The sequence below is a fragment of the Podarcis cretensis genome (assembly GCF_951804945.1).
Source record: "Podarcis cretensis genome assembly, chromosome: 2".
Classification (NCBI taxonomy): Eukaryota; Metazoa; Chordata; class Lepidosauria; order Squamata; family Lacertidae; genus Podarcis; species Podarcis cretensis.
The window spans coordinates 71,651,390-71,679,129 of NC_137171.1; positions in this window are offsets into that span (position 1 = coordinate 71,651,390).

Below are 27,740 nucleotides of genomic sequence, written 5' to 3' on the forward strand. Positions count from 1 at the left end.
CATTATTTAGGAAGGCAGCACAAATAGGCTGGCTACAGATGCAGTAGGCAATTTGGACTTCAGCAAAGGGCAGAATTGCTCCGCTCCTTAAGCGAGTAGTTGGTGTTGTCTTGGATGGAGGATCTACTGGAGCATCCCTCTAAATTCTAATAGAAGGCTTCTGCGTGGACCTTTTTGCCTAGTGAGGTTCCCTCCAGGTGTTGTATCCTTGCAGAGAAGCACAAGCCAGAGTGCAGCAGGCAGCTAGCTGCCAGTCTTTTCTCTATTCCCTTCTTTCCTTCCCATGGAGATGGAACTGCTTGGCCTTTGTATGATACTATCTTCAATTATCTAAAAGACTCTCACATGGAGGATGGAGCAAGCTTGTTTTCTCCTTCAGAGACTATAGAGTCTGAAGCAATGCATTCAAGTTACAAAACATGAAATCCTGTAGGAATTACCTTTCTGTGAGAGCCGTTTAACAGACATGAGAGGTGGTCTTCTTCCCTTGGAGGCTTTTAAGCAGAGGTTGGATGGCCACCTGTCATGTAGGATTTTGTTGAGATTTCTGCATTGCAGAGGGCTGGACTAGATTACCCTCTGGGTCCCTTCCAACTATGATTTATAATCTGAATTGAAGTAGTGCCCTAGGCCAAGTTCTACCCACATACCTTAGAGTAGGTGCTGCCGCATCAGAGTCAGATTGTCAATCCCGGTTCCAATTCAACCTCACCCCTCCCAGTGATGACATCCTTTAGTCGGTGGCTCAAGCACCCTGTCTCAGGAAGGGAGAGGTTGCAGGAACCAGGGGAGTAGAGCGCTCTTCTCTTGTGCTCAGGTCCTGCTTGCAGGTTTCCTACAGGCATCTCGTCGACCACACTGACAACAGGATGCTGCGCCAGATCAGCCATTGGCATGATCCAGCAGACTCTTCTAGTGTTACGAGATTCGTTTCTGAAGAGGATTTCCATGGCAGGTCTGGTAGGGTCAGTTGATTGAGAATGGAGCTGTCAGAAACAATGGCACAGCAGCCACATCTTCCTGCATCTCATGTTTGCCCATGTGGATAACATCCATCAGGGCACATCGGGGGAGGAGAGAAGAGAACTGGGTCTCTGTTTTTTGCACAGGAAGCAACAAGAACATAAAGTGGACCCTTGCTGGATCAGACCACAGTCCTGTTACAGGAGCAGACTTTGTTTTGCACACCAACAGAAGTTCCTGGAGAGTTCAGAGGCAGTCCCACATACAGCACCTTGCAGTAATCTAAAAGGGAGGTTACCAAGGCATGGATTATTCTAGCTAGGTTACATGTGAGGGCAGGGGCAAAGTTCTCATTATCAACCTAAACTGCTAAAAAGTACTCTGTGCTTTTGCCACCTTGGGTGGCAAAAAATGAACACCGTTCCCCCAGAGTTAGGTCTGATTGTTTTGAGGAAGCATAATCCCCAGAAGAAGAGGCTGAACACCACTCACTGGGTACGCAAAATGGGGGTCAGCTCCTCTCCAGTTTTGGGCATATATTATTTGGGTAGCTGTGGTTGCATACATGTGTTTTTGTTTATTGTTTGTCTTTTGGCACTTCTTCAAGTACACCTAAAAGAAAAGCTGGGGTTTTTTAAAACATATTTTTAAACATATTAAAAACATTTTGTAAACATATTTTTTCCAATTCATTATAAATCATTTCCCAGAAGGCATTTGCAACCTTACAAGATCATCACATATGAAAAAGTTTCCTTTCTCTTTACATTTCCAACATATATTGGATTCAGACTTACACGTTTTTGCCAGCTTGCTAGGCGTCAAATACCATCTATACATCACCATGTAGTTTTAAAGTGTAGCATGCTGTAAATTTTAAATCTTTCCAAATTCTTTCCCATGCTGCCATATCAATATATCCATTGCCCAATGTATCATTGATGATTTGACCATTGCATCCTTCCATTTCACATTCTAATAATAATTTATACATTTTAGACACTATCTTTTGATTATTCTAGTTGGGAGGTTTGAGTTGTAAAGACATTTTTTTATCTATCTAAAATATCTCATTTAATTGGTGATATTGGGGCCAACTTAATATTCCACTTATTTCTTCAAACTTTTTAAGCTTAACCTCCTCTTCCACCTCTATTAGCAACTCCCTATATGTTACCCAGTCCACTTCCATGTTCTTTTTCTCCCACCACTATGGCTTCTACTGGTGAGTGCCACATTGCTGTTTTCTTTTCCAGCAAGTTTTTTTTATATTTATCCCATACTCTATATAATTTTTTTTTACTAATTATATGGTTGGTGAAACCCAGCACTTTTTTTCTGGGGGTACACAGGGGTACACATAACCTTAAACATTTTGTGAATCTAAGTTTGGCCTCATTGGGCATTTCAATATGAGTAGGAAAATGAGAGTACCCTAAACATTTTTTTTAGAAAAAAAAAGCACTGGTGAAATCTGTGTTCCAGTTTTCCCATGCCATAAATATGCATACCTGCCAAATTTCTTATGTCCTTCAAAATCTGCATATTCTTCAATAAAAACCGCTCCTTTAACCAGCAAAGACAGGATGCCTCATAGTATAGTCTTAAGTCTGGCAGCAAGAAGCCACCTCTTTCTTTTGCAACAATTAAAATTTTATATTTTATTCTTGGTTTCTTCCCTTGCCGGATAATTTTTATTATGTTTCTTTGCCATTCCTTGAAGCATCCTGCATTACCAATCACTGGAGCTGTCTGAAATAAAGTCATCCTCGGTTTTATGACTAAAACCCTTCCTAATAAAGTTTCATTCTTCCCCATATTTCTAACTTTTTCTTGATTTCTCTCCATGTTTTAGCATAATTACCTTGAAACAAATTTAATTTCCTTGCTGTTAGCCATACCCCCAAATATTTTACTTTTTCCTCTATCAACAGACCTGTTTTTACCTCTAGTTCTTTTTTCCTTCATGTGTTTCACTAACATTTTGGTTTACTCTTGTTCATCCCACTAACAGTATCTGTTTGCTTCTCATGATGTATCTATAATTCACCCTCTCAAACATTTATCCTGTATGAATATCCCTTCCACCTAATAAAATGTACAATGTGATGTGGTTGGGAAGATTACATATACAGTGGTACTTACATATACAGGTTACATATGCTTCAGGTTACATACGGACTCTGCTAACCCAGAAATGGTACCTCGGGTTAAGAACTTTGCTTCAGGATGAGAACAGAAATCGTGCTCTGGCGGCACGGCAGCAGCAGGAGGCCCCATTAGCTAAAGTGGTGCTTCAGATTAAGAACAGTTTCAGGTTAAGAACAGACCTCTGGAACGAATTAAGTACTTAACCCGAGGTACCACTGTATATGGAATAAAAATCTACACCCACAACCCACCACCACCATTGCTGCACCCAATAATAAGCTCTGCTGTTTGTGGATGTGTTCCCCTTCTCTTGGTTAATAATATCATTCTGTGAGTGATTTGTTTACACATCCAGGAGCACATGTTTATCTTAATTTTTCTGTTCCTGTTTTTCAAATACCCACGAATTTTATTTCCATCTGGGTGTGTCCCAAATGCCTATCTGGAATCAGGACAAGGCAGGGTAGAATAGCCCTTGGCACAGAATCTCCGTCTGCACTGCTGCGTAATCCCCACTAGGCGACAGCAGATTCCCAAGAATGACAGTCCCTCCTTACCCCTGCTACACAGCGCTTTCTCATGTGGCTTGCTCAGAAAAGATACATTTGTCTTTACCAACCAATAAACTTGCAACCAATAACAGATACTGCATCCATGAGCTTAAATATAGCTTTATCCATGGTAGCAGATCCACAATAGCCATTGAACATAAGCTCCACTCCTCCAACCCAAGTGGCACTTTAAAGGACCTAAAGTCTATCATCTTCTCTCACTAACTTTCGGGAACCTCACTTCCACAGAAAGTACGGCTGTGTGCATGTGTGTGCCAGTGTATGGGAGGAGAGGGAAATTATTTCAATAAGCTACAACTTACTGTGATAGAATGCTATGATTCTATTTGATATATTTGTGTGTCACTGCTGGCAGAGGAGGGACAGCAAAACCCTTGGACCCAATTGTTTTAAGATTAGATTATGTTGACTTCAGACGCCCTGTGATGATTCCACTAAAGCAAAAGGGCTGCAAGCTCTGGTAGGGATTGTGGGCTCTTGTCCACAATATCCTTTATTTTCTTCTTTGGGATGCAGCCGTAGCAGATGTCCAATGTCTTCTCCACCTGCCACTAGTCAGTGAAGGGCTCACAAATCTCTTGATGTACCACAACACTCTGTTACATATTGCAGAAGGAGATCCTGGCAGGCTGGATAGAAGGACAGACAAGGGAAGAGTTTCCCAAATGACATGGGCCCGAGCACTAGATGGGGTTTATACGCTTGTGTTGACTCTCTATTGGGCATTCAACTGATAACATCATGAATTGCTACTCCCTGCCATGCCCTGGACAGCGCTGGCATATGCTCTGCGCCACTGTTCCAGTATAAGCACCAGTGGTGTGGTTGGTTAAGTTGCCACTGCAACCAGGACTGGCTGGCTCAGATTGAGCAATTAGGCAAATATCTGCTCCCAAAAAAAGGACCTGAGGTGACATGCTAGACTCATGTTTCTCTTGGTGAGAAACTGTTGGCACAGAAAGGGCAGGTGTCCTTCAAAGACTACATGGAGACTGTGGCAGTGGTGTGCTTCCAAGCCATTGCTGGAACCAACGATGTGGTGGAGTTCTCAGAGGTCACTGCCAGAGGAATACCAATCGAGCACAGAATTATCTCCAGAGACAGGATCTGAGGCTCAATGGGCCATTCGGCAGGAGCACCTGCCAAGACTTCCTTCTCCAAATGATGCTGTAAGCCTCGGGGAGTGATTGCAACGTGCTGCTTAGTGGATTTTAAACAGCACGGGCAAGAATCCATGCTCCTTGCCAAGACAAATCAAAAACCAATTGTGCCCATCAGTGGTAGGGACCACAGTGCTGTTTAACAGATGACTGCTGCACCATCAGTATGCAGAAAAACTAAGGGGAGGGGGAACAAATCAGGAAAACCATGAATTATAGCCAAACCGCACAAAGAATCCAGGAAAAAGAACAAGGGAGATCCCTAACAGAGAAAAACTAAATTCTAAATCTCACTGTGAATATATATATTTTTTTAAAAATTCCTGAGCGGCTCTCTTGACACTTAGAAAAGATCTGAATGGGTGGCCATCCCACAATTTTCAAGGCAGGAGGGAGGGGGAAAGAGAGGGAGAGAGAGAGAAATTTTCCTCTCAGGAGGAAGTTCAGAGCACAAGCTCCCTGATCACAGCTGCAGAATGCTCCTTGAGAGGGCTCTGAAGAGATGTAGAGCCTGTGTGTGTGACTGCACAGGAAAGGGGGTCTTACAGTAAGTGGCTAATGACCAGCATGCTCAGTACTGTCTACACAAGAGTTTCCCTCCAGATGTTGTTGGACTTCAGCTCCATCAGCCCCAGCAAGCACTGCCAACACTCAAGGATGATGGGAGCACTGGCGGAGGAAGTAGGGGGCAGGGGGAGTGCACTGTCACTGGCAGTGCGATCCTGGTGGGGTGCCATCGTGGCTGCCCCCCCATGCACTGGGTGCCACGCCCCCGCAGACAGTGCACCATGGCCCTAGGAGGCGTGCCATGCCCCCAGGGCATGCGCCAGCTCTCCGCCCCCCGGAGCATGAAGCTCTGCCACTGGATGGGAGTTGTAGTCTATCCCCCCTACCCCTGATCTACAACTGACAGCAGCGGCATAGCGTGGGTTGTCAGCACCCGGGGCAAGGCAAGTAATTTGCGCCCCCTAACCCGGGGCAAGGCAAGTAATTTGCGCCCCTAACCCCCAACCTGCCGCCGCTGCCAGCTTCTTCTTGCTGCTGCCTGGGCTGGTCAGGTGTGGTTTTCTCCCGCGCTTAGCGCTGCGCTGGGCGGCCGCTGCACTGTCCCTCCCCCAGATAGTCCCTCCCTCGCTCTCTCTCCGCTCCGCAATGCAACACACGCCTGGCACCCTCCCCCTCCACAGTGGGCGGCGACCCGGCAGCTCGGATCGGATTCGCACAGCCAGCACTGCAGTGAGAGAGAATGAGTGAGCCAGGTAGGGGCAGAGAGCTGCGAGTGCGAGCGCGCCCCCCCAAATGTTGCGCCCGGTGCGGCTGGTCCCCCCTGCACCCCCCACGCTACGCCACTGACTGACAGTGGGCTTCCAGGGTTTCAGACAGGAGTCTTTCAAAGCCGTAGCTGGAAATGCCATGGACTGAACCTCAGAGCATCTGTGTGCGAAACAAGTGCGCTTACAATTGGACATTTCCCCAGGGTCTTATTACTAAAGGAAAAGTCTGCAAAAGTCCTGAGAAATTGCTATTGAACAACAACTGGTCCATATAGTCCCAGGCCCCCTTCAGATTGTTGCTATTTGCAGGTAAGATTTAATGGCATACCAGCAAAATCAGGTTGCACTACAGTATTAAGGTGGATTTGGTGTTCCTGCAAACCACTGGGGGCGGGGGGAATCCACACACCCTTGCCCATGAATTATTTTGTGGCAAGGAAAATGCACTGGATACGACATTGCCTAACCTTCCCGCTAACAAATCAGAATGACTATTCATAAGCAGTCAGCGTCATATAATCTCCACACAAATTTTGTGCTAACAAATCAGTATAAACAGGTTGTCTGGTCAGTGAATAGTCTTAGGCTGAGGAATGATTGCTGAACATCTTAGGCAACAGCGTGTGCATAATCTTAGGTTGAGAGACAAGGGACCCTGATGAGTTTAAATCTTACTTCTACTCATGTAAACGTTTCTCTCTCTGTGGGTACAGAGCGCAACCTAATTGTATGGGCTACAGTGAAAAGATAGAGAAAAATCACTTCAGAGTCTAGTCTTCAACCCAGGGAGGGTAAGATATTACAGTAAGGTTACCAGATTTTTTCAATGAATCCAGGGACACTTTTCAACTTTAGTAGGAATGATAGGATTTTGTCAGGGGACTGATTTGTAAATCCAGGGACTGTCCCCGGGAAACGGGGATGTTTGGTAACCTTATATTACAGCAAACAAGCTAGTCACATTGTTAAATACTTTCCACCTTATAGTTTACTTTCTTACATCATGGGTAAACATCTTCAGAAATAGATAATGTAAACTAATGTATATTTTGGAGGCTAAATTCATAAGATTATCCTTGTGTTTGTACACTTAGTTTGAAAGTTTCCATTTCACTAAAAGCTGACCTTCAGTCTGCCACAGTTTGAAGTTCTGAAATATCAAGTTATGGAAGATTTGAATGTTCTAAAATGCCAGTGCCTGCAGCATTTCAAAGCCTTTGATTTTACCGTCTTTAAAAGCTAAACTGTATTTGCAATTGTAAAATCAATTGTTAAGTTGTTGGCATCCATCCGTCTCAGGAGACAATGGTGGAGTACACTTTCGGGGGTGAAGTCAAACTGTTGGAAGGTTGCAGCACTTGCTGTGGCTGTGGAGACCAATATGGGAGAGACATGTTTTGTTGCAGCTGGGGCAGATGAAGGCATCCAGTTTTGCTGCTTCAGGTGCAAAACGACATTCCTTCTCTCTGTGCTCCTCCCAACAGTCATTCTTCCTCTGGTCCCTGCTAAGGATACACAACCTGACTGTATCCAGGCACTGTGGTTGCCTGCAACCCACATGACAGGGTTGATGTTGCCAGCCTTCATGTCATGTTTGCAGATACCCAAATCAAATAGAAAATTTAATCCAATGAATTCAATTCAGCCAAGATTAAGGACAAAAGACCTATTGGCTGACACATCTCTTTGTCATGGGAATCTGCTTGATGTAGTATTTGATGTGTTGTGAGGTATGTCTGTAGCAGAAGCTGGGTTCATACTCTGGGTCTGCGGCTACTCTTAGAATTCATTTTCTCTCTAAAGTAAGCAATCAGTAAAAAAAAGTCTCCTCTTTCCTGGTTCTACTGAAATAGAATTAAGTCAAACTAGTTTCCTCACTGGAAGGGGGAAAACGGGGGTGGGACCACTGACTGTAACTTTGCAACATAGTCCACAAACATGTAAAAGGAAAAATATTTGCCATTAACTTCAAGAAAATGTTTGACTTCATCTGGCATCCAGGGTTGGTGTTGAAGCAAAAACATATGATCTAACTAAATCTGTGCACAGATCCATCAAATGAAGGATGTGTACTGAAAACAAATTAGAGACTTCAGACAAGCGGGGTGTAAACAAGAGAGCCCTTCTCAGCTCAAACTTCTTTACTAAACACATTGATAATTTCCCAGCCATCTTGAGCTACTCATCAAGCTCAGGAAGACGAGACGAAACAGCCACCTACACGCTATCATGACGTAATAATAATAATAATAATAATAATAATAATAATAATAATAATAATTTATTATTTATACCCCGCCCATCTGGCTGGGCCTCCCCAGCCACTCTGGGCGGCTTCCATAGAAACCAAAAATACAGTAAAATCACACGTTAAAAACTTCCTTGAACAGGGCTGCCTTAAGATGTCAAAGCGATAAACAACTACCTGACATTCAGAAGACATCTGCTGGAAGGGCATTCCACAGGGTGGGCGCCACTACCGAGAAGGCCCTCTGCCTGGTTCCCTGTAGCTTTGCTTCTCACAATGAGGGAACCGCCAGAAGGCCCTCGGAGCTGGACCTCAGTGTCCGGGCAGAACGATGGGGGAGGAGACGCTCCTTCAGGTATGCTGGACCGAGGCCGTTTAGGGCTTTAAAGGTCAGCACCAACACTTTGAATTGTGCTCGGAAACGTACTGGGAGCCAATGTAGGTCTTTCAAGACCGGTGTTATATGGTCTCGGCGGCCGCCCCCAGTCACCAGTCTAGCTGCCGCATTCTGGATTAGTTGTAGTTTCCGAGTCACCTTCAAAGGTAGCTCCACGTAGAGTGCATTGCAGTAGTCCAAGCGGGAGATAACCAGAGCATGCACCACTCTGGCGAGACAGTCCGCAGGCAGATAGGGTCTCAGCCTACGTACCAGATGGAGCTGGTAAACAGCTGCCCTGGACACAGATTTGACCTGTGCCTCCATGGACAGCTGTGAGTCCAAAATGACTCCCAGGCTGAGCACCTGGTCCTTCAGGGGCACAGTTACCCCATTCAGGACCAGGGAATCCTCCACACCTGCCCGCCTCCTGTCCCCCAAAAACAGTACTTCTGTCTTGTCAGGATTCAACCTCAAACTGTTAGCCGCCATCCATCCTCCAACTGCCTCCAGACACTCACACAGGACCTTCACCGCCTTCACTGGTTCTGATTTAAAAGAGAGGTAGAGCTGGACGGTATGAAGTTTACGGCATGTAATGCCTTGAAAGAAAATATTATGAAAATGATATATAGGTGGTACATGACCCCAGTCAAGCTAGCAAAAATATACCACCTGTCAGATAATAAGTGTTGGAAATGTAAGGAAACTGAAGGAACGTTCTTTCACCTCTGGTGGACTTGCCCTAAGGTTAAGGCCTTCTGGGAAATGATATATAATGAGCTGAAAAAGGTATTTAAGTATACCTTCCCCAAGAAACCAGAGGCCTTCCTTCTGGGCATTGTCGGCCAGAGAGTGCTAAAGAATGATTGAACATTTTTTATGTATGCAACAACAGCAGCAAGGATACTTGTAGCGAAATATTGGAAAACTCAAGATTTGCCCACGCTGGAAGAATGGCAGATGCAACTGATGGACTACATGGAGCTGGCAGAAATGACTGGCAGAATCCGAGACCTGGGAGAAGAAGCAGTGGAGGAGGATTGGAAGAAATTTAAGGACTATTTACAAAGACACTGTAAACTATATGAATGTTAAGAAGGATGAGAGATTTGAAAACAACAGGGCACCATAAAGTTAGTCGAAAAGAGTATGAGAATGAGTGGATTCTATGAGAATAATAAATTCTGAACAAATAATGTTAAAATTAGGTATTTAAGACTTAGATTATTATTCAAAGTTAGGGACAAACTATTGAAAATGTGTATAATAAGAATGGAAATAAGGTGACAAATTGCTGATTAAAGTTTTATTAAATATGGAATGCAGGAGCGGGAGATGTGAGGAAGTCCAAAGATGAAGAAAAGTTGGTTATTACATGATGCTAATTATTATGTTTGTTCTTGTTATTTGCATATGTTGTTTCTTTTTTTTGTATTTTAAAGAAAAAACCCTTAATAAAAATTTATATAAAAAATAAAATAAAAGAGAGGTAGAGCTGGGTATCATCCGCATACTGATGAACACCCAGCCCAAACCTCCTGATGATCTCTCCCAAAGGCTGCATGTAAATGTTGAAAAGCATGGGGGAGAGGACAGAACCCTGAGGCACCCCACAAGTGAGAGCCCAGGGGTCTGAACACTCATCCCCCCCCACCACTTTCTGAACACGGCCCAGGAGGAAGGAGCAGAACCACTGTATGACAGTGCCCCCAGCTCCCAGCCCCTCGAGACGGTCCAGAAGGATGTTATGGTTGATGGTATCAAACGCCACTGAGAGATCCAGCAGAACTAGGAAACAGCTCTCACCTTTGTCCCTAGCCCGCCGGAGATCATCAACCAGTGTGACCAAGGCAGTTTCAGTCCCATGATGAGGCCTGAATCCCAACTGGAAGGGATCTAAATGGTCCGCTTCTTCCAGGCGTGCCTGGAGTTGTTCGCTCGCTCAATCACCTTGCCCAAGAATGGAAGATTTGAGATTACTACAATCTCATCACACATAGAGCTCCAAATGCATCTGATGGAAAACTAGTCCAAACCTTAGCAAAGTAAAGTTCCACTCCAAAGAAGTGGAGATTGAACACATCTTAAATTATACATACCTGGGTCTCATAATTAATGCATTAGGGCACTATCAGAAAGTCAGGGGGGAGCGGGGGGGGGAGTCTATGGTGTGTTTTGTGCTGGCTCCCCCCCTTTTTTGCACAACATTGAATATAATCCTTCTGTTTATCATCGTTGACGGCTGTGAAAAGCAGGGAAATGTGCAGGGGGAAATTCAAAAGAATTCCACATTCTTTTGATTTGCAACCAATTCCCCTGCTACCTGGGAGCTCCAGCAACAACTGACAAGAGAGGGAAAGGTGGATGCTTTTCATTGCTTCTTATCCTAGCCATCAAAACTTTCCACTTTCTGGCAATTCCTCAATCAAACTAAGGCACTCCCCTGAACAGAACTCACGCCAAACATTTAACTCAATAGCTGACAAAACCAGGTGTCCGTCAATCATGCAAAAAGATTCAAGCAGCTTGATCAAGAGTTAAAAGCAGCCACTTGCTCTGGAGATAATGGACAAATGCTATCACAGAGTCTCTTGCACTGCTACAGATTGCTGGATGCGATCAGCAACCCTCCTGGCAACTACCAGTTGTGCCAACAAATGCAGTTTCGTGCCCACTAGTATGCACATTTGTGAGATTTAGCCAAAAGTGGGAGCCTGCTATGATGTGTAACCAACCACGTGTTAAGCTGGTCATCTGTATGTTCTTGCCAAGTGTCCTGGGCACTGTGTTCCCCAAGGTAGATCTTATGTACTGAAGTTCTCACCCTGGGCCAGCAGGGGGATACTGTAGATAGTTATGCAAATGAAGGATCGAAAGTGACATTCAGTGATTGGATAGTTTTAGAAAGTTGTTACAGTAACGTTGTACTGGAGCTCTATATAAGCAGGCTGACTGAACCCTTCAGTTCAGTTCTGTTCTGGCCTGTGAATAAACAAGAGCTGTTTGAAGAATCGCTGTGTCGTCTGATATGTTCACCCACAACTTAACAGTAGAAGCCCCCCTGTTCCAAAAAGGGTTGAAATACAGACCCTACCCACGCGGTTCCTTCTCACCGAATTGTCAACCAGTCAGGAAAGAGGGTGACTACAAATCCAGCCCTCAGCTGGTTTGTTTTTTTTTTTTAACCAAAATAAAATAAAATGAAAAAATGAAAACTGTGTTGTCTCAAACCAAAATGGATCTGTTCTTGGGAATTTGCATCTCCAGCATGGAGGAAATGCTGGGAACTTGCACATCCTGTCCCGCCTCCAGCGAGGTAACAATGGAAACTTCTCTTAGTGGCCTTGTGGCTCTGCTCTTGGTGGAATAAAAGAAGATAGTTCTTTCTGCCTGGGCAGTAGCAGCAGCACCCCCTTCAGGAAGCATCTGGTCCTGCAGCTTCTGCAGCACCCCCACTGGCAGAGAGCCAGGCACACAGTAAGTGCTTTGATTCTCTTGGTGATTGTTTCTAACTGGAGGGAAATAATTTCACGGCAAGAGTTTCCCAGCATGGAGATTTAGCCGGTCGATAAAATGCATTTCCTCATCTCACTCTCTCTTTAGGTCTATTGATCTTGCTCAAAAATACCTTCCTCCTGGCAAGGGGAGATGAGTCAGACCTTGAACTTTCCTTCTTTAAAGTAAAGAGAGAAGAAAGGGAAAACAAAGAGAGAGGACTAATGCAGGCAGTTTTCTCCATCTCCAAGCAGGCTGCTCCAATCAAAGAGCGATTCGTAACATTTCTAATATTAAATGTGCGAGGAGAGAGAGGAGAGTTGAAATGAGAGCTCTGACGCAGATTGTCACCCAGGTCACCACAATGGGCTCGTTCTTAATGATCTGCTTGCCCCATGAACAAGTCTGGGCAATCACTGATAGTGTTCTGAACGAAGACTGCCAACTCTTTTAAAAGTCTGGATGTTCTATTGTTTGTTGGGTGTGCTGAAATGAGGGCCATCTCTCCCACACATTGGAAGCGTCCCCAGTGAGAGAGGGGAAGAGGAAAGTGGGGATTGTGTCAGTCAAATCAAATTGTCCCAAGGGCAAAACTGGAATCTTTGGGGCATCCAACTTGGGGCAAAATTGCATGATATGACGGAGGAGGAGAAGAAGAGTTTGGATTTGATATCCCACTTTATCACTACCCGAAGGAGTCTCAAAACGGCTAACATTCTCCTTTCCCTTCCTCCCCCACAACAAACACTCTGTGAGGTGAGTGAGGCTGAGAGACTTCAGAGAAGTGTGACTGGCCCAAGGTCACCCAGCAGCTGCATGTGGAGGAGCGGAGACGTGAACCCGGTTCCCCAGATTACTGGTCTACCGCTCTTAACCACTACACCACACTGGCTCTCGGAGATGTCTGCATGCATCTTCGCTTGCATTAAGAGTTTAAAAATAGCCATTGGGGAGGAGTATGTGGGACCCTAACAGGGCGTAACACTATCCATGTGTGTGTGTGTGTGTGTGTGTGTTTTCCTATCAGTCTATGAACTCCTTCAAGGGAAGCATGAGCAGGAGGAAACATCCACCCCAATAGGTTGTTGGACAGACTTGCTGTGAGACCTCTTCCACACTTGTCCACACCAACATTATGTGTCAGTTGCTAGGGGGACCTACAGGTATCTCCAGGGCATTGCCTCTCACCAATTCCTGGGAAATGCCAGAGGCTGCCTCTTTTGCCAAAATTTGAGCTAGGATGTGACAACGGACAACTGTGGCAAAGCGTTTATATGAGATGATGAGTTTGAAACTGGCTATTCTATGTACATGGCTGTATTTCTTTGGAATTGCAAAGCATTTAAGTCAGAAGTCAGAAATTTAAAGAAGTGCAGTTATTGAAGAATAGGACAAAGGAAATACTAAGATTGGGAGGAAGCAGATATTGGTTTCAGAGAAACCACATGCAACTGATTAGGTTGCTTCTGCTATGAAAAGCTTTCACAAACCAATGCTGCTTTCATATTCACTTGGAGCCAAGGTGCATGGATAGTGTCATCACAAAATTTAGTCACTGGGTAGCACTGGACTTCATTGTGTTTGGGTGGAGTCAGAAGTTTCCTGTTGCTCTTAATAGAGACAATAAATGTCTTGTCTAGCTTTCTGACTGGTGGGCCCTCTTAAGAGGACGGCAAGTCTAGTCTTTCCTTGATTGTGTTCTTGCTTCAAAGGGATTTCACAATTGATTGACTAAGAAAGGTTTTCAGTATTCCCAAGGAAGGAGTTATCTAGAGTGCCAAACTGTTTTAAAAGGCCCATTGTCCTTTTCGGGGGGGGGGCACCCCATTTTGAGTACTGCTTTGATTGGTGTCGATGATTTGTGAAAGGCCACGTTTCTGTGACAGGCCACCCAGAATATATAGATGCTCACAAAATTATCTGCGACCAAATTTTGTCCCAGATTGTGTGGTTCTTAATTACCCATTTTTGTTTATGCAGTAGCACTAGTGGGTTAGTTCTATTCACCATTTTCCAGATTGAATTCCCAGACTCTAAACATTGCTGGGCCTGTACAGTTTAATCTTGCTGCAGCTTTCAATTCCTTCATGTATTTCTCATTCTGCGTATCATGTGCATGAGGAAATGTGTGTGCTGAACTCACTTTTCTTATATTTTGTATACCTGAACACAAAGTGTTCACTCCTGTTTTGTTTCTTCATGGGTGTGCAGGCTGTCCCTTCTGCAACCCTTTGGGGATCTCACAACAGGAAACTCAAGCAGTTCTAGCATTTTTAAATTGCTTGGGAATACCTAAAACCTTAACCATTTGGAATCAACTGAAATTATATAACCCATAAGCTTTTGCCACCAGAAGTAATCTGCTGCATCTGCCATGTGAAGGAAGATCAGATCTGGTTGGGCATAGATCAACAGCTGATAAGCAGAGAAAGTAAATTATGACTAAATCCAGCTGGAACCAATGGGACAAGTTTGTTTCTTTTGTTATTTACAAACAAATTTATTTCTGTGTGCCAGGTCCACCCCTATTTATGCAGCAACTGTGGTTCCATTTTGCTACCAAATTAATGAGCATGAGACAATCAAGTTCAGTGTTAGAATGTTCTCTCTCTCTCTCTCTCTCTCTCTCTCTCTCTCTCTCTCTCTCTCCCTCCCTCTCTCTCTCTCTCTGTGTGTGTGTGTGTGTGTGTGTGTGTGTGAGAGAGAGAGAGAGAGAGAGAACTTTAACAATGAACTTGATAACTTTTCTGCCTAGTATTGGACTATGATGCATTCATTATAATGCAGCAGAAAGTCTTAGGGCTTGTACAAAGTGTGTGTGTGGGGGGGGGAGAGGAATGCAAAAGACTCCCTCCTTAACTGTGCAGAACAACATGTTTGTTTCTGTTATTACTCTCCCTGGCAGACCCAATTTCGGCCCCCGTTTTTTTTTGCAGTGAGTCAACCTACTAGTTGAAGGACTTAGCTGATATTAGGACTTTTCAAATAAATAAAAAAACCCAAACAAATAAAAGTGCCTGCTAAAACCCTAAAATAAAGTTGCCAGAAAGGAAAAAAACAACATGTGCAGCTGAAGTGTGAATGCGTATTGTGATGTTGTTGCAGGCAACTATTGGACAGTCCTTGTGACATCACTGCTTACAAGTAGCGCACATGCCACCCCTCATCACAGGTGCAGTGTTAGAACTATTTTTAATTTGCTTTACATTTTATTCTTACTTTAGTGAGTTCTTGTTTCAGTGAGAGCCCTTAGCTGGTTAGACAGATGAGCACTCATAGCCCTTTAAAAAGAAAAAAAGAGCACGAAATTTTCTGCTCCCACACAATACTCCTACACAATACAAACAGCATTGCAATTCGGGGGCGGGGGGAGATAGACAGATTGTGCAATAGCACAGGTACAGCAGCACACAGAGAGGGGGGAAACTTACTGGAAAATCTCCAGATGATGGCAATTCTACCCCATTGAAAGCAGTGAGATTTAAGCACACTTTTCAGTGCTCACAAACTTCAGCTGGATTTATTGATATATTATGCATGTCATTTTCTCTAGGATTGTGCCCACATGAATTCATCCTCAGTGAAGCATGCTTTTTCCCCCCAACTGGGACCAGCTACGGTGAGAACAAGCCAAGATAAGAGCCATACCACCTGAGGTGCAGAACATCCACTGAGAATAACCCAGGGCACCTCCAGAGACTCTTGGTGTTTTGCAGGAGGGATTTAATTGAATACCTGAACTTTGGGATTATGTATGTAGGGACCTTTCCAGGCATCTTTTCTTTGGTGCATCCAAAATGATTTGTGCTCATGTAGCTATACATCAGACTCTCCAGAGATTTGTTCTCCTACTTTGTTTGTGCTGAAGTGTTGTTCCAGACAGCAACTGCTGTTGTTGTCCAATTCTGAACTGCTTGCTAGGAACTGTAAACCCTAGTATACCGTTTCCTTGGCCCAAAATTAGGTGCAGGCTCTCCTAGCCAGCTCTTAAGACAGAGGGATTTCCTGGCGGTGGTGATGGAAGTCCTGTGGACCATTGGCCAACCCCCACCCTATCCCCACAGCCTGTGTTTGGTGCTGCAGTAAGCATTTGGGTGGGCACAGCTGGGTTAGATTGACTCCTCCCAGGCTCCCCCTCCCCAGATCTCAGAAATGAGACAATGTGATAACACTGGGGGAGCATTGCAGAACAACAGATAAATCGGAATGATGTGTGGACAATCCATTATAAATCCACTTCTAGTGCACTATTGCTGCATCAATGATACGTGAAAAAAATACACCTGCAAAAAACCATCGGTCTGGATGGACCCTAGGTAAAAGCATTTGTTATCTGACACAACAAAATGCCCCTGGGTTACGGAGACCCACCTGGCCTTACAGAGCAGTCAGGCATTTAGTGTCACCAGGTCCCATGCTCTGGAATACCCTTCCAGTAGAGATTAGGTAGGCACTCTCACTGTTACATTCCAGGCATGTCTTGACCCTTTATGCTGACCAGCCTATTCATTTTAATTTTCGTAAGATTAGCTTGTTTTAATGACTATTTTGTATTGTTTTTATGTTGGATTTTGATTGTCTTCGTATATCTCTTTGTACACCATCTTGATAATTTGCATGAGATGGCAGCATATAGTTTTATACATATATAAAAATAAATAAAAACATCTTAAAGGAAGAAGAGGGTGGACTTTTTTTGTGGTTCAGAAAGTGACAGGGAAATGCATTGTAAAGTGTGGGGTGAATGAGTGAATGAGGGGAAGATGCATTAACTTCCTGCGAATGAATTGGTATGACTAATGTTCATGGCACTGTAACTGCCCTGCAAACAATCGCAACAAATGCTCAAGAAAGATTGGATATAATGAAACCTCCAAGTAAGATTGGCACGAATGCTCAATAGATGGGGGTCATCGGGGCAGCAGGTGGGGGCTGGTCAGGGCCAGGTTTAGGTTTGATGAAGCCCTAACCTACTGAAGGTAATGGGGCCCTTTATATGTCCAGCTGTCCTTGTCGCTGTTTTCCGTGTTGAATATATGCTATATGGTAATTTATAGGCCTATTACTTACATCATAGGAGCCTACACAACACAAAACACTGTTGCTGTATATAGGTTTTATTTTGTTTGTTAGCTTGCATTTTGGAAATGTACATCCATTTGTTTTTTCCCTTTAATTTTTTTGGGGGGCCCTCAAGAGAGTGGGGCCCTAAGCTATAGCTTGTTTAGCTTACATGTAAATACGGCACTGGGGCTGGTCCAACCTCTTGTGCAACACAACCTAATAGCTTGAATTGCAGAGAGGAGGCAGAAGAAGCTTGCTCCCTTACCTTTTATGTTTTCAGAAGGCAATGGGAAAGGCAGAATTGTCTAAAACTTGAGGTAGAGCTTGTGGATTTCATTAAGCTTCTGCTAAATGTTAACCACCGCCCCCCCCCCCCCAAAGTGACCTCCACAGAGACCTCCAGCTAATTCTATTTTCTGTATCTAAAAACCACTTTCTCTCTTTCTAGAAATAAAGAAAACATAAAGACAATTTCCTTGTCAATCCTGTCATCACTCTAACCCGGTGTTTACTTCATGTGGAACAGGAGGTGGGAATTGAGTTGTCCTTTACCCATCCTGGGCAATTGAGAATGCTAGTTTCTAGACCCTGGACTAGTATCCATGGATTTCTGTAAGCTGCAAGAGCTGGCAAGAGAACACAAGCCTGCCTTTGCCGAGTCCAATTCTCCATGTTCTAGCCACTAATCTCTACCACCTCCTCACCAGGAGACGAAAATAGGCTCCAGGAGTTCCGAGTCCTCATTCCCTTGTTTATAACAGCTTGGCTCTCCTTCCTTCCTCTGCAGCTCCCACTCCGTAACTATTACTTCTGCCTTGGGGAGGGCGGGGGGAGTCAAACAGAATTACAAAGTGCTGGCACAGTCTACGCTCGCTCCACCTGGATCAATAGATTCTTTGAAGTTACAGCAACACATCGCTCCAGCTCACTGCAAAGTTGTGGCTTGAGTCGAAAAGCGCCTTAGGCCCTGGCTTCTCAAAGAGAATTACAAAAGGCAGTACCTGCACTTGCTTGAAACATCACAAGCCTCATGACTGACAGCGGAGAGGCTTGAAATTGGGATGTAGCAACCTTTTCCCACCCCTAAACTTCATCTTCAGTGTTTGTGGTAACAAATCCAAAAGGGCTGGCTTCTTAACCTTCCTCCACAACCACAAAGGGGCTCAAGGCATCTGGTTTTAATAAAAGGAGAGGCTGTTGCAAATCATGTGATTTCTCACACTGGAGCTCTAAAAACACACACAAACGCCCCATCAAACAGGGCAAATAATGCTGAAATGGGCCTGCCAATTTCTCCTCTGCACATTTTGATGTTGAATATTCCTCAGACTTGAAATATCAAACCCAACCTTCTGATATTAGCTGTGTATAGTTACCAAATGTGATACTTGGTTCCAGTATTTAATGTCTAATGGATTACCTAGGGGAGCATTCAACAGGTGATTGTCCTTAACCCCTGGCCTACCTGGCAGCAAGTCATTCCACCAATCCCCTTTTCCAGGGTCAATCCACATCTCCAGTGTCCAAACCAAAGCAAAGTCCTGCTGAGATCCTGTACCATCCAAGCTGAGGTCCATCAACATGGGCAGCTGAGCAGACACAGCACCTTTTGTACTTTACATGCTGATTGCAGCATCTGGCTTGATGAGGCATGCGACCTTCACCTGTTCCAAGCCTATTCCAACTGATGAATAACACACCTCCTCCCAGAGCTAGCGAGCCCCACCTGGCCAGCTAGTGAGCAGGGCTGTGGGCCCTTGCCTGCCTCAGCCTCCTGGAGTGCCACTCCTGCTGCTCCCGATGCCTCAGAGCCCACCGTATTCATGGAGACTGGGCCCCCTCTGGCTTTGGCAATGGGTTCTGCTACTCTGGTTCCTGTGCATTGACTTCCATGCCTTCACCATCCTCCGTCACCCTGTGAGTACTTACTTACTTACTTACCCATCCCCTGCTTGCCCTGGTGTGCTACATCCCTCGCTGAGATCCTCTTCCTCCTCCCTGTAGTCCTGATGGTAATATGCAATGGTATATAGTTGTGGCTTTGGGGGAGTTTCCCAGACATGCTGTTTATTGTGCATTTGTGGTGTTTTGCATCCATGATGCTGTTGGGGTGATCCAGTTTTTGATCCTGTTTGCTCCTGCAAAAGGTTTCAGGCAGACATCTTGCTTCCTTGCCGATCAATCCATGTTCTGTAGCTTCCTGCTGAGTGAAATCCTTTAAGTTTCCATACCACAAAGTTCCAGGGGGCGGGGCAGTCCCACTTTTGTTGCACTACAGAGCAAGATGGCACTAATGAGGTAGCATAGGGGAAGCATTCCAGAACCACTAATAAAGCTAAATGATGTATAAATCCACCACCTACGCACCATTTTTGCGTCAATGGTGTGTTGCAAAATAAAGGAGGAAGGAAGGAGCCCATGATTTCATTCACAGAGGGGGAAACGCAATGGATAGTCAACAAAACCACACTACCAACAAGCAAAATGTAAGCAATGGAATTGGAGAAAGACCACTTTGAAGGAAAGTCTAGATTTCCACAGGTATGCAAAGGTCAAACTACACATTACATTGATAACATGGTTGGTGTTAAAATGCAGGGTTTTTCTTTCACAAATAGCAGCTGTGGGGGTGCTTCTCCAGAACTGGACCGGGAGTGGGGTGGGGTATGAATGAGAGTCCCCCCTGCAGCAGGTGCAGTTTCCCCTTCTCAGTTTGGATGAGGAACACAGTCTAATTTGATTTGAAGGAAAAAGCATGAACATCTGGGCAAACCACATTGTTGACATAACATATAGTTTGGCCCTAAGACTGTAAATAACATTTGTGCGTTAGGATGAAAACCTTAAAATGACTGCCATGATGACTAAGAGGGAACAAGTTGTCGAAAGCTCTTTATCTGTAAAAGTCACTGTTGGTTCAGAACTCATGTTTCATTTTCTCAGCAAACATTCGTTACACGTATTTTTTGTTTTGTTTTTGAGTGGGGGAGAGCACGTTTTTCCTCGGCTAGTAGTAATAAGTGGAGGCAACTCTGCAGGTTTGCCCCGTACAGTACATGAGTTCAAATTTAGAACTCAATCTTCCCTTGAAGTCTTAACCTTTAGAACGCTACCAGCAGAGCGGGAGGAAGACCTTTGATCTAACGCTGCAGACATGAGGAGTCTATTATTGTAACAGTGGCCTTTGTGCTTGCGATGCCTAAGGTTAGAAGAGTGGGAGGATGCTGCTGCTGCTGCTGCTGGTGGTGAAACAAGGGCTTTGAACAAGGGACATTTGTCCTGTCTGCAATGATGTCTGCATGCTGAGCCCTATTGGTAACCTTAATGTAGACAATGCCAAGCGAGATGGACCAATGGTTTGACTCGGAGAAGGGAAGTAGATATGTTTCAGTGTACATCTCTTCCCACCCGCTGGCCTCTACCTACTGATACAAAGCTACTGGGAAGAACGTCACGAGAGCCTTCTGCACATTTCCATCTCAATCACCACACACTGCCTAATGCTGGAGCACACTTGCCTGCTAATGCAACAAGTCCTGGGGCTCAAAAGAAGTGCAGCTACCCACCACCATCCTTCTATTGTCCAACCTGGTAGATATGCATTGGATTGAGCAGCTTTGTATCTGATTGGGGATACACACACACACACACACACACACACACACACACACGTGTGTATGTGTGTGTGTGTGTGTAATTAAATTTTCTGTTTTACAATTTAAAATACTCATTTAAACATCCTTCAAATATCAATGACTTCCTTTCTTCTCTTTCCATCGTTCGTTTTACATATTGTGAATCCCTGCATATTTTACAAAAACAGTATTCCATTATTGCATCCATCAAAACTTATTTACACTGTTGAATTTATCTTAATGCTGCCAACGTTTTCAGGTATACACAATCCCCCCCATATATTCAATAAATGTTTTCCAATCTTCTCTAAACGTATATTCTTCTTGTTCTTATTCTATATGTTAAGTCTGCAAGCTGCACATAGTCTGTTAGCTTAAGTTGCCATTCTTCTTCAGTTGGGACCTTGCTCATTTTCTATCAGTTATTTATCTCTTTGTAACCTGCCCTTTACTTGAAGGTCCCTGGGTGAGGTAATGTACAAGATATATTAGAACGACAAGCACAATATTAAATCTGAAAGAAAACAAAAAAACAGTGCCTTAAATCAGCATTACTGATACAGTCCAAATGAATGGTCTTGTTGGATTATCATGCTCTGGCCAAAATGTTAGCTCTTCCATTGTGACATCAATTTGCCAAGCAGAGAGAGCACCATGGAGCCAGGGTAGACTCATCTTCTGTCTCCTTGCAGTGAGGTCATTGGAGCCTTGCTGGTGTTTTGTGATTGAGGATTTATTTACACATGGGCCCAGGCTGAGCATGGAGGAAGATACTGCTGAACTCTTAACAGATGTCCCAAGTTCCTTGCTGCCCATCAGATTACTAAGGCAACGGCCTGCACTTGAGATCCTTCCAGAGAGCAGCTCAGCCCTCTTATCTCCTCATCTCCATTTCGTTCTGACTCTGGCTCCACATTCTTCACGCACCATACCTAGAGCTGGACAGTCTGCTTCTGCCAGAGGGGTTGGTGTCAGTGCAAGGGGTCAGAGGAGACCTCCAACGGTCGGCCATCACTTTAGCCAGCAACCCAATTAGCATATGGGAAGGAAAGGAGGGGGATGCTTTAGAGCTCCTGCAGGGTATGGGGAGGAGCATGGGGGTAAGAGAGGGTGATAAACCCTCATGGCGTTCTTGTTAACATCACTGGGGGCTTCAGTCTGGCTCACAACTGGACTTGTCATAAAACGATCTTTTTCTTCTTCTTCCTGCCAGTGACTACTAGTGGGCAGGACATCAAATCATCTAAATTCTCCTCTGTACGCTAAGCTGTTTTCTCCACATGACCACACATAAGCAAAGCACATTGTCAGAGTTCAAGCACACATTCCGGACAGGCAGAAACACTCAGGTAGGGGGTAGAGCTGGGCTGGTTAGGGGCATGGCTTGGGGAGAGGGGGTGGTTGTCAGAAAGGCTTTTGGGGGAGGGGAGAATGCCAAAGGGTGAGAAGGGGTGGGAAACAGAAAATTAGGGGGAGGAACCCTGTACTCTCCCTGCTTCCACTCCAACCACACCCCAGGCCTTTCCTGATAGTTCCCAGCTACTCAAGAGAGGTTTTTTGGTGGGTGCTGTGCTCACCTGATGTGCACCTCCTTGTTTCCCCATGGCTGCACCCCCAAAACTCCTAGTCAGTGAAGTGGGTATCTGCACATGTGCAATGGCTGTCTCAAATGTACACATCTCAGCTTCATTGCGGCTTATGTTTTCCCCCCAAATCAGATGGAAGCTGGTTTGAGGGCAAATGCATCAAACGGCCATATTTCTTTATAAGACTACAAGAAACCTGTGGGTTGTGACTAGTGTCATGGGTACTCAGCTTCAGACACCAGTGGTGGGAGTGCACTGGAGTCAGAGTAAACAGTGTTGTGTTGTCTGCTTGGAATAAGCTCTTGATTCTTCTCTTTGAATCTGGCGCTGCAGCTTTACCTGCCCTGCACCTGATGTCACATGTTATGTGGCAAGTGGGCATGGTTTGTGCTAAATGGACAAATGGGGAGACCAGGTGGGACGAATTAGGACCATGGGCTGGAGGTCCCCCTCTCTGCTGAGTTAGTCCATCCACTGACCAAGTGCAGGAATTGCAGGATCTATCTTAATTAACCCGCTAGCATATGGTTATCAGATTTTTTTCAATGAATCCGGGGACCCCCCCCCTTTTTTTTTTTTTTTGAAGCTGAGTAGCAACAGGGAGTCAGTAGTGGAGATGGTGAGGCAAAAGACCCTGGGCCAAAGCACACATGCATATTGTATAAAGGTGCAAAGCCCTTCTTTCGCACCCTGTGAAACATAAATGCGCAGAGTTTTTTAAAAACTGGGCAACGGCCGGCCGGCCGCAACTCCCGAGCCTCCCCTAATCAGTCAAAACAAAGGGGGTAGGGGGCAGGAGATCTGTAGCGCCGGACATCCCCAGTTCCCCTTTGGCAGTGACGGCGGCTGCAGCAGTCAGCAGCCCGCAGCCAGCCTGGTAGCGCAGTTGGTTCTGGCTGGGTTCAGGAGCTGCTCACTGCCATGGCGCCCACCATTTTCCCTTGCACACAAGACACATCATATGGGGACTTCTGGCGAGGAAAAATAGCGAGCGGCAGCGGGCAGCTCCTGAAGCCAGCCAGAGCCAACTGCGCTACCAGGCTGGCTCCAGGCTGCTGAGGCTACCGCTGCCACTGCCACATTTCCAGGGGAAAGATTTGCAAATCTGGGGACATTCTAGGGATGGAATTTATCTGGGAACAGATTTGCAAATCCGGGGGACTGTCCCCTGGAACCGGGGACGTCTGGTAACCCTATTCTAGCAATCCTTCCCTGATTTCCCCTAATGGGAGTAGTGCAATTTGGAAGTGGTTCTGAGGCTTCTCCTCTGCCGTCGTAGAAAGTGAAGGGATCAAGCTTTGGGTTCTTCTGTGAATTAGGAAGGAAGAGAAGAAAAACAGAAATAAAGCATTGCACATAAAACTTTCCATTTGCAGAATCTGTGTCCCGAAGAAGTGAAAGTACGCCTGGAGTCTAACAACCTGATTAATTCTGATTTCTGGGACAAGCTGCCAGGAGCGGGGCGATTAGGGCATGCTTAGGGTTTTTGACAGGCGCAAGCATGGAATGCGGCAGACACCCTGTGGGGAGGCCGACGTGTGCGCATGTGCTTCTTGGAAACTGTCTTTATTTCTCATTCCCAGCTTCCTAGCTTGATGTCTTTGACAGAGAGGGCAAGCCTGCTTTTGTGCGAGTCGGTGTGCTGCTGCAGTCATTTAGAAGCCCCAAAGAATGAGGTGATTTGCAAGGGAAAGTAGGAAATGCAGGCCCCTCCGCCCCCTCCTCTTCTCCTGGAACCCCAACCAAGGCCTTAATGCCACTGAGGCAAAGTGAGAGCGTGGCGCACAGTAACCATGGCCACAGAAAGGAGCCCCAAATATAACTCTTTGAAAGGGCTGCTTTTGCAGATGACCTCACAGCATTTTTTTCCAAGTAAGTAAGTAAGTAAGTAAGTAAGTAAAGGGTTAGGCTGTGATTTTTTTGCACATGACACGCAAAGCTGCCCGGATGAATTCCCACCCCCTTTCCAGCTCTCTTGGTGATTCATACTGGAGCTGCTGCAGATTATTATTTATTATTATTGCTGTAGCTGTAAAAGGGGGAGATTCACAATGCTGGTTTGCTGCCAGTCAGACTGGAGGGAGCCCCAAGGTGCATCAGAAGAGAGTCGAAGAGGCACCCCGCGTTTCAGGGTTGTTGTGTCCCCTTAGCTTTGCTCAGTTTGGAGGCCATCCAAAGCCAGCCTTTTGCTTAAAGCACATTCTACCCAAGGACTTCTTCTATCCCTCAACTATGCTGGTAAAACCGGGACATCCCGTTTCCCCCCACAAGAGCACAGGGGCCATTTGGGGCACCACAATCCTGTGTGATTCTGTACATCTCACTCCCCCAAAAAGCGCTTTTGGGGGCTGCGATTTCACGCAGGTGACGAGACTAACGTGGGACTGTGGCCCTGAAAGATGTTGTCCCGGTTTTTCACCGTGATGTGTTGGAGAATATACTCTGTGTGTGCTGGTCCTCTTGGCCCTAGTTAGCCAGGTTGACCACCTGATCCAAAGCCCACTGCTCCATTTGGTTTTCAATTGCTTTTGAGGCAGGAGTTCTTAACTCAGTCTGAGTGTGGCTGGTCTTGGGTCCGTCCTGAAATTTGACTAGGAGTCAGTCTCAGGCTCTCTGAAAATAGCCACATGTACTATTTCAAAAAGCCATGCAGAGAAGCCAGTTGTAGGAGAAACCAAGTCCCAGTGCCTTGGTTTGGTTTTCACTCTCATCTTCTGAGCACTGCCTGGAGAAGGTCTAGAGCTAGAATGGGGTCTCCTCCTTATGTCAATAACCAGGATTTATAGCCCTTCTCCAAGTGTTGTTAGACTCCAACTCCCATCAACCCCAGCCAGCAAGGCCAGTGGTCAGGAGTGATGGGATTTGGTGTCCAGGGCTGGCCAACCCATGAGGCAACTGTCTTGGGTGGCAGGACCCACAGGGGCAGCAGATCCGGCCTCCAAGGAGTGCAGCACCCATCACTGCTGCCGCTGTGCATTTCTCAGCAACCACCTCTGCAGCAGCCTCTTGGTGAATATGAGGCACTGCTGGTCTCCTCCCAACCCTAGGGAGGAAATGGCAAGGGCTGCCATCTGCGGTCTTTTGGGCTCTGCACCTACACAGTGTGATTCAGGGTTGATCCCTTTCCCTCGAAAGGTTCGACCATTGGGTAAGGTTGATTTGATTCCCCACTTGTTCCTGATGTAGATCTTCACTCACCCCTAGTGGAGGAGGCAGAATCTTGTGTTTTGCCTCAGTTTCCAAATCACCTTGGGCCATACCTGTTGGATTCCAGCAACATCTGGAAGGCCACAGATTCCCCATCCCTTCTTTAAGATAAAACAGGGTCTGTGGATTCTCCTGCCCAGCATCAGCACAGCCTTTCTGCTTGGCCACCTGTGGAATAGGCACCGAGGGTCTTTCAGGCCTGCCAGATCCACAGAAGCAGGCCTCACCTGTGCTGGCCTCATCTTGCAGGAAGAGCTTTGGTGGAGGGTTTCCCTGTCAGAAAGCCAAAGCGGACAACTTCAGGCCTTGCCACAGTATATTTGCCTCAATCCTTGCAACTGAGCTTTTTCAATAGAAGGTGAAGATTAACAGTTCTGCGGAAATGAATTTCAGATTGTAACGTCGCGTTGTAGTATTTGGAATTTGTGTTGTGTTTAGATAGTTCCAGCCAAGATGTGTGTAACCGGATATGTGTGTAACTGAAGCAGCGTGTACTTCAGACATTCACGGAAGAATTCCCGCGGGAGACTCGCACAAAGAATTTTGCCAGTGATTTTTTGGAATAATGAGTAAATTTGAGAACTTTGGATCGGCTCACAAAGAAAGCCAGCTGCACAATCCAGCAGATCAATTATTCCATATAGGTTATATTTGTGCAGCTGCTGCCCTTCGTTCTGCTTAGACAATTCTTGCATTTTAACATGAATCCCCCCCAAACCTATAACAGCCTCAATTAAGCACCACACGTCCTCTGCATCCCGCCAAAGGGCTGGCCCAGAGCATTCCAGTGAAGTCAGTGAGAACTGGTCCAATCATTTTTCTGGCCCTTGGACCAGGCCCCAAATCCCAAATGTGAATGGACAGAACTGCCTGTGTGGTGCACATTAAAGAAGTCATCTGAAATATATGCATGACGTCAAAGTGAAGGGCCCCTTAGAGCTGCAGCGTCTGTTCAGTAGAACACAATAGGACAAGTCAATGCTGAGCAATCATGAACTCGGGATCTGTGCTCCAAACAAAAAAAAACATTATGAACAAGTGTTGGCTTTTGCATTGGCTTACTTAATTCATCCTTATCCTAAAATGAACACTTTTTTTTATTTTTTTAAAAAAGCAGAATTGGGCATTTTCTTATCGCAAGGATTTCAGAGCCAGGGTTCCCACTTGTTTGGCAACTGGCTGAAGTGATATTCCGGAAGGTCCATTTTCCACCTCCTCTCCTTGCAGCGCATAGTTGAACTATGGAACTTGCTCCCACAGGAGGCAGTGATAGCCACCAACCCAGATGACTTTAAAGATGACTGGACTAATGGATGTCAAAATAAGGCTACTGGTGGCCACTAGCCAAAATGACTATGTTCTGCCTCCATGGTTGGAGGCAGTACTGCTTCTCAAGGTCAGTTGATGGAAGCCACAGAAGGGCAGAGGGCTCTTGCGCTCAGGTCACGCTTGCTGGTTTCCCACATGCATCTGGTTGGCTACTGTGAGGGTAGATATTGGAGTAGATGGGCCACTGGCCTGATCCAGAAAGCTCTCCTTATATTCTTAAGGCACAGCATGACGAAAATGGAGGGGCATAGGTATGTCAAGGGAAATCAAATTGTGTATGGTGGACTCGGATCAAATTGTGCACGGCTTCAGAAATGCAAGTGGCTATATTTTCCACAGTCCTCCCCTCCCCAGCTACTTCTCACCTACTTAACCACTTTCCATATTGCTTTCACACCACACCTGGTGACAGAGGCAGTTACTAGCGCACCAGCCATGACCCCTGCAGTTCTGTCAGCGTGATGCGCTGAGCCAGCTCACCGTGTCACACATTCTGTGCCAGGAATGTAGCATTCCAGAGGATAACGTGCGTGTGCAGAAGTGGGCTTTGTGTTTTATCCTGAGTGCTGCATTCCTGGCTTGGCAGTTTGCAGGACAGGGTGGGGAGCTGATGAGATGCAAACAATTAATTATTGGCAGATAGCCCCAGGCTAAGGCAGGGAGGTATCTCAAAATCA